Consider the following 8293-nt stretch of genomic DNA (forward strand, 5'->3'; position numbering starts at 1 on the left):
TTCTCATTGTCTCCTTGAGTAACACCTGCATTCATATGATCATATTCATCAGTAACTTCATTGCCAACTCTATTATCAATAATCTTACCACTTCTAAGTGTAGTGATTGCTTTGGCTTGCTCTTGGTTCCTTTGGAGTATCACAGGTTGGCTTGGAAACTTTCCAACTTCTCTTTGGTTCAAAGCATCTGCAATCTGCCCCAATTGTGTCTCCATTTTGGTTAGAGCTGCTGAATGTTGTTGGAGAGTGCTATTGGTGGAATGTTGGAATTGCAAGGTGTTTTGGGCTAACAATTTAACCGTGTCCTCAATGGTAGGGGCAGGTTTTGGTTGGAAATTTTGGAATTGATTGTTGTTCTTCCATGAAAGGTTGGGATGATCTCTCCAACTTGAGTTATATGTATTTGAATACACATCATTCCTTGGCCTTTGGTTGTAAGAATTCATGAGGTTCACTTGTTCTTGAACATACTCGGGGTAAGCCTCCCTAGATGGACATTGGTGAGTAAGATGACTTGGAATATTGCAAATGGCACACACTTCATTAGTTTTTGGCACCATGTTGAGCACGGATTCAAGCTTCCTTTCTAGGTTAGCTACCTGCAACAAAAGCTCATGGTTAGAACTTGTTTCATAAACTCCAACTTTCTTACCCCTTAAATCTTTGTGTTGAGCATTAGACCCCAACATCTCATAAATGTTATATGACTCTTGAGCATTCTTTTTCTTCAATGCTCCACCTGCTGCATTATCAACAGTTGATTGACAATTTTGGGTTAGTCCATCATAAAAAATTTGCATTTGTAAGTGAAAAGGTAACCCATGGTGTGGACATTGTATCAAGAGGCCTTTAAAACGCTCCCAACACTCATTGAAAGGTTCTCCATCATCTTGTTTGAAGTTGAAGATTTGTCCCCTTAATGTGGCTGTCTTTTGAGTGGAAAAGAACTTCTCCAAGAACTTCTTAGCCACTGCATCCCATGTGGTGAGGGAACCTGGTGTTAGAGTCATCAACCAACTCTTGGCCTTATCTTTTAAGGTGTAAGGAAACACTCTCATCCTCAAATTTGCTTCACTTACTCCCTGCAAAGGTAAACCACTCACAACATTGTAAAACTCTTTAATATGAGCTAAAGGGTCTTCATTAGGTAAGCCATAAAATGAAGGAAACATATGGAAATGTGAAGATTTAAGATCATAGTTTCTAGCTTCTGTGGGCAGCAAGATGCATGAAGGTGAATTTGGTATGATTGGTTGAGCAAAGTCCTCCAAAGCTCTAAGTTCATCTAGGTTGCCCGCCATCTCTTCCTCTCTTTCCCAATCAACTTGCTCAGATCCTTTACTTGTTGAACTAGGTGAAATACTTTCCTCTTCCTCAAGGATAAAGGATGAACTTGATGGCACAAAGTTGTCCAAAGTGTGGCCCTTTAACCTTTCAATTCTTTGGCCTAACTCAACAAGTCTATTTGACATATACTACCTGAAACAAAGTAACACAAGTGTGAATGAAAGTCAAGAAGCAAACAACAATGAAAAGAACAAAGATCAACTAGCAAACAACAATGAAATGAACAAGAATAAACTTAAAAACGTTTGAAAAGACTCAAGGGACTCAAAACAGATTCACAAGACTCAAAACAAGCTAAAAACTCTCAAAACTGCCTAAAAACACAAACTGGGCAGTTTTGACACTAAACTCAACTTTGGACGAAAATTAGGTTTGGACTTGACTCAAAATGCTTCAAAACACAAGATAAAACAGATTCTAAGCCTAAGACTTAACAAAATATGGAAGGATTTGTATTTGGACGAAATGCAATTAAATGGACAGATTATAAAGAAAACAGATTGTCAAGCAAATTGATGTAAACCAATGGATAATAGAATGGCTAAGGGATTCTTTTCCACACATGAAATGTATGCAACTTAAATCAACTTCCAGTTATCAATTTGATAAGTTATGAACCTTGACACTAATCAAAATAGCAAACAAGCAAACAAGCAATTACAAGGGACTGAAATCAGTCCCCGGCAACGGCGCCATTTTTGTTGATGTATATTTCCTTCCTAATGCTAGAATATATTTAGTATAATGGCACAAGCAAGGGTGTCGAATCCACAGGGACTAATTGTACCTATGTAATTACTTGTTTTGCTAGAACTCTAAGAATTGAATCACACTAATCAAACTAGGCATGTTTGTTATTGAATCAAACTAGTCTAAATAGGCAGATTTGTCATTGAATCAAACTAGTCTAAATAGGCAGATTTGTTATTGTAACTTGAAAGCATAAGAAAATGAAATAAACACAAACCAATGAATCAACAACTAATATATTGGGATAGTATCAATGGAAATGAAGCTAGGGATTCGATTTCACCATTGCTCAACTAAGTCCATGTTTGTTAAGTTAGTTTATACTCATTCATCTACCTATTTCTTGAGTTTGTTTCACTTGGATATGATCAACCATATGATGTGTGGATTTGATCAAATGTCTCTAATCTTGAACCTAATTGTGATGTGCAACTTTGGTTCATAATCTAGAGTATGTAATGCACAAGAAACGTTCACTAAACCAAAGGGAACACTCGGCAGGATGTTTGCCAAGCTTTCCCTTCATTCATTCACAAATCCACCAAAATTAGACATGATGTATGCTTTAATCTTGGCTAAATAACTTGTGGTTAACTCAAATGGAGATCAAGCATACAAATCAACTCACAAATTCACAATTATAACAGAGAATGAAGCAAGAACTAGATAGACAAACTGAGCATTCTAACTTAATTACATGGCAAACTTTGCAAGGTTACATCGAATCCCTAGAGGAAGCTTAGTTACAATTCATGTTTACAAGAGATTTGACATAAAAATATAAAACATGAATGAACATAGAATTGATAAGAATGAACCCTTGAAGCAAATCTGATGTTGAAGTCCTTGAAGAGTTCCTTGATGTTGCTTCTCCAATTGTGGTGCGGATGAACTAGATTGGCTTGGTTTGAATGGTTTCTGCCCTTGGGACAGAAATGGACAGAGAATGGAGTGAAATGGGAGAGGTTTTAGAGTGTGTAATGGACTGAATTCAAGAAGGAAACTTGCGGACCCTTGTTATGTCAAATGAGACTTGTTTTATGGAAAAGAATGTGTCTCCAACACTCAGATTGGATCTTGCATTTGTTTAACTCAGATGGCAGAGCATAAATCAGATGGAATGATGGGTTTCTGAGGTAGTGGACACATGGGATGGACAAGAACTGCAGGTATGTGGTTTATTTAATCAAGGATGCATGTGTTCTTGCTGCAACAAGTGAGTGGAGTCTGCAAAAGTGAAATAAACCACCAGAAATTGTTTATACAAATCTGGAAAGGGGAAGAACACACGGTTTGAACAAAGGGAATGAGTGATTTTCTGGAATAATGGGTGAATAACAAAAGGGAAAGGTGCAAGTATGGTTTTATTTAATTGAAGTGCATGTGTATTTCTGCAAAGATGAAGTGCAGAAATGTAATGGAATGCACGGAATGGATGTGGATCATGCATGTGAATGCATGCTTTGGTGTTTTAGAAATGCAAAATCTGACTTGGACCACATGGGAGTGCACGGTTAGGTTGTGATCATGGTGAAAATGTGGCTGATTGGAATAAGTAATGGAAATGGATGTTTTTGGTGCAAAAGGGAAATGTGCAAGCATGTGGTTTGCACGGCACATAGTGTGAACTTGCATGTGAGTGCATGTTTTGATGTTGGAACCACATAGCTAACTTCCATGTTTTTGCTTTGTTTAGAATCACCCAATATGGCCGAATTGCATCTCTTAACACTTCACATCTTTTCTGGAATGTTTTTACTTCATTTGCCTTCCCATTGATCCAATTTCACACTTGGCTGCACACTAACACCAAATAACGTAAAATGCAACTAGTTTAATCCAAAACAATCACAAAGACACCAAATAAGGAAGATATAAACGTATACAAAATGTGACTTATCACATCCCATGTATATAGACTATGTCTCCCATATACATTCTATCATTATAGAATGTTTAAAGTCATAACTTTAACGATGAAGAATTCCTTTCATTTTCAAAATTAATATATATCATGTATATATATATATTCAAATTTAGGAATATGATTAACTCCCCCTAATCTTTTGTAAACCTAGTAAACAAAAGATTCATTTACATCTTTATGAGAAATCAAACGATTTGATCCTTTTTCTCATAAGATGCTTATAGCTCCCACTAACTTGCTGAGATTCATGATGGATGGATCTCTACAACTTATATGTCTTGTGATTCTTAGTTTTAGACATATATTATCAAGACTATCTTGATAATGGTTTCGGAAACCCATATTATGTCCAAACATTGAATCACCATTTAGTTGTTTCTTGCAATCTTCGAATTAATTGAAACTAAGACTATGTCAAAGACGGTTTCTTCAAAGTCAACCATTTTCTTTGAGTGTAGTCACCTTAAGCTACCGATTAGCTATTAAGGTTTCATTATTTCGATTCAAATGGTACTTTACCATTTCCTTGAGTATATGTCATATATATACACTCAGTGTAGTCATAAGGATTTTCATTCTTATTTCTTTCGAATTAAGAGGTGTAACTCTATGACATAGTCATAAAGTTCAAACCATTCAACTGAGACGATTTATATATCCTTCTCGACTACCTTGGAGCTTGTGGTGTAGGAACTAGGTTGTTATATTTGTTGATCATATCAAACAAATATTGCTTATTAGCACACAACCCCAAATCTTAACATGTTTAAGATTTGTCTTTCTTTCCAACTACATCTTATGGAGTTATGAAAATTTTGGAAGATCTTCTAATTGACAATCATATTGTTTTAGAAGTATATATATCCTATATATGGGTAATAGATAACATCCAACGAACTAAATTTTATTCAAGTTCGTTCTTCTCCTAATGGAGAAATTCATTATCTTATGATGCTATTTTCCTTGATATCTTTCAAGGAAACTCATCTAAAGTGTTATCTTTCCTTGGATCAAATCCAAGGAGGTAAATACTTTAGACGTCTTACTCATCAACTCACATTTCTTGAATTCTTTGAAACCTTTTGCAAAGTATTCGGACTTGTGTTTATTCAAAAATAAACTATAGTCCAACCGAGAGTGATCTTCGGTGAATGTCATACAACATGAGTAGTATTATGTTGTGGATAAGAGCCACTAACATCTAAGTGAATTAATCTCAACAACTTTGTGATTCTTTCTTCTTTCCAAAAAGAATAAAGATTCGAACATTTCGCCTCTATACAATTTTAACAAGAAGGCATTGGATTCGGATCTAACGATCCAAAGCATCCATCTATTACCAACTCGTAATTTATGTTTTAGAGGTGTCACAACTCAGTTGGGATTAGTCACTCCCTTGCAACCTTTTGAGTTTTAAGCATCATTGTATTCTAAACAGTTAAACTACCACATCATCTCTACTATAGAGACAACCAATTAAATTACAATAATCTAATTATTCATTAATAAAGAACAATGTTTTGTCAAACAAAACATTTTATCCATCTCTACTATAGTGACGGATTTAAGTTCCTTAAAATTGGAATGTAAAGACAATCTTTAGTATTTTCCAATTTCTTTGGTAGTTCATATGAGGAAGTAAGTACAATCCGCTTTAGCAGAGATCTATATTTTATTCACTTTCCGAATGTGAAGTACTTTCTCTTCTCTCATTAATCTTCTACTTTTTATTAGCACACTTTTACAACAATTGTAAAACATAGTTACTAATACAGAATCAAACATTCAAGTAGAAGAACCAACTGTTTTGAATTATTCAAGAACATTTTACAACACCTTCGAAAGGTGTGTTCTTGACACTTGCAAGACATTTCTTGCAAATACCCCTTCCAATGTCCATCCTTTCATAAAGAAAGTTTGTTCCCTTGGAGTTATTTTGCCTTCTTCATTTGACTTCCCTTTTGACTACAATAGTCATGGTCCCTAAACTCCCACTATCTCTCTTGAAACTTATTTCAAATGTGTTATACACATCAAACGATTTGGAGAGCGTGCGGTTATTGTTCACTATATAGTTTACAATAAACTTAGTGAACCATTAGGATAGGGACACAAAGGTGAAGTCCTTGCCTAGTTTCTGTCTCGTTAAGTGGTTTAACACTTCAACACTCAATGATTCAAAATCATCATAAGTCCATATAAATGGACTATTTTTGTCAACCAACCATTATGTTCTAAACATAATAACAAACTTTCAAGAGTTGTTCAAGGCAACTCTCATTTCTTCATACAACAATTTGTAAGTGAAGAATCATGGCACATAAAGTGTCCATGCCCTTGTGCTTACTTCTCAAGTTCCTTGTTCGTGTAACAAAGAGACAAGCACTAGAGTTTGCATTGTCCTCTTCATGGTAGACTTATCTAACATGTTCTTCCATTGATACATTATCAATAGGAAGATTGTGAGGATGAGACTACTTAGGTACTTTTACAATCCATTCAAGACAATCTATGGGATTGTGATACCAAGTTCGGAAACTAAAGCGTTCGGTTTTTCTTTGTCAAGTTTTGGATAGCGTTTGCAAATATATTGGTAAACAAATACATAACGATTATAAATTGATTTTAATTTTAAGCCATTTGATTCGGGTCTTTAAATCAAATAGCACCACCCACTATTTTTGGCAAATTCCATATCCCTCATCGGAATTCGAGAGTTTTGGAGGAAACTCTTAGTAGGGTATGGGAGGCTCACTATTACCAAGCCCACCTCACGATGCTACGATATCGGCTAGCATTAATAATAATGAGAGAGTACGCTTACTCATTTGCATCTCTTGCAAGTACCCATCTTATTTGGCCTCTAGAGAATGTTGCCTCACAATGATATGATATCGGCGCCATTGCACTTAGTTAAGTTATTCCCACCATACTTAGTTCATGAAGGGGTTCAAGAATAGCGTCACAATGATATGATATTGGCCATCCTCGTTGCCTACACTCACCTCATCATATGCGTATAGACTCCTCCTGAGTGTAAGCATGCACTTTGTACTCCCCCATGATAGGGTGAAGCCGGTGTACAAGTCACAAACGATTGGAGCCTACCACGGTGGAAGGCCACGAAGAGATATTCAAAGCATCTCTCGCTTATCAACTTAATATTGATTTGGTTGAGGGTTTTTAGGTCTCATCACATATAAACATACATTTTAATCCAATTAAAACATTTTGGTCCTATTACAACTATTGGTCCATATGATTGATTTAGTAGTATATAATACTCCCACTATGCTTTTAAAACGGTTTTTAAAGCAAGACTATATGGTACTACTAACATAAGATTTGCATTCATTGATGGACTATATAGTTGCCTTAGGGCCTTAGGATGACTATGAACCTTTGATTCGATTCAACACGAGCCTAGTGTTAAATCTCGGTCTAGGGATGGTGATTGATTTTAGTTACGCGTTTAATCACATTAAGGCGTGTTGTCTTATTGGGCGTTGGACCCAACTACTTCATTTCATGCATATCAAATAAAGCAAGAAAGAAGTACTTCAAAGTAAATAAGAGCTTATGCTCTTTTACAACAATTGATCAAATCAAATTACTTTAAAGTAAAGAAGAGCTTATGCTCTTTTACAACAATTGATCATATCAAATTACAACCAAAATTTAATCTACACATTCCCATGGTTCAAACAAATTTGAAACGGCCATTCACATAGCTCAATTATCGTAGGCTAAGGTTCATAATCACCCTTTCTTTAATTAATTAACGCTTTAACTAATTAAACTTGAATGCAACATTTTCATTTGGTTTTTGTATCCATAGAATTGATTTAAATGGAGCTAAATGAAACGAAAATCCAATTCTCATTTAAAGAGACAAAACAATTTTGTTCTCTACCTAATTTGGGCCAAAATGCTATGACCTCAACTTGTTTGGGCCATAGTGCAATTAACCTCAACTTTTGGGCTATTTTGCAAAAACTTAAACTTTTGGGGTCACTTTGTAAAAACACAAAAGTCCACTACTTCATGTAATTACAACTAGAACCCAAAAATTTCCACAAAAGCTAAAACTTCATTAAAGGAGCAAAACAATTTGTCCTTTTAGTGATTTTGGACCTTTACGTAAAAACGTAAACTTTTGGGTCAAAATGCAAATACACAAAAGTATCAAAACTTTATATAATTGCACAAAAGCCCCACAAGGACCCTAATTGAGTAGGGTGGCCGGTTTTGAAGCAAAGTAATAAAAAA

The 8293-nt window shown here is 35.3% G+C and overlaps 1 pseudogene; it reads left to right on the top strand.

The window, feature by feature from the left end:
* Window positions 1–816: 816 nt before the first annotated feature.
* Window positions 817–927, top strand: LOC125480082 (annotated as a pseudogene).
* The last annotated feature ends 7366 nt before the right edge of the window (window positions 928–8293 follow it).

This window comes from the organism of the source record quoted next, unplaced genomic scaffold (assembly GCF_019419815.1).
Source record: "Pyrus x bretschneideri cultivar Hongxiangsu unplaced genomic scaffold, Pyrus_bretschneideri_v1 Contig31, whole genome shotgun sequence".
Lineage (NCBI taxonomy): Eukaryota > Viridiplantae > Streptophyta > Magnoliopsida > Rosales > Rosaceae > Pyrus > Pyrus x bretschneideri.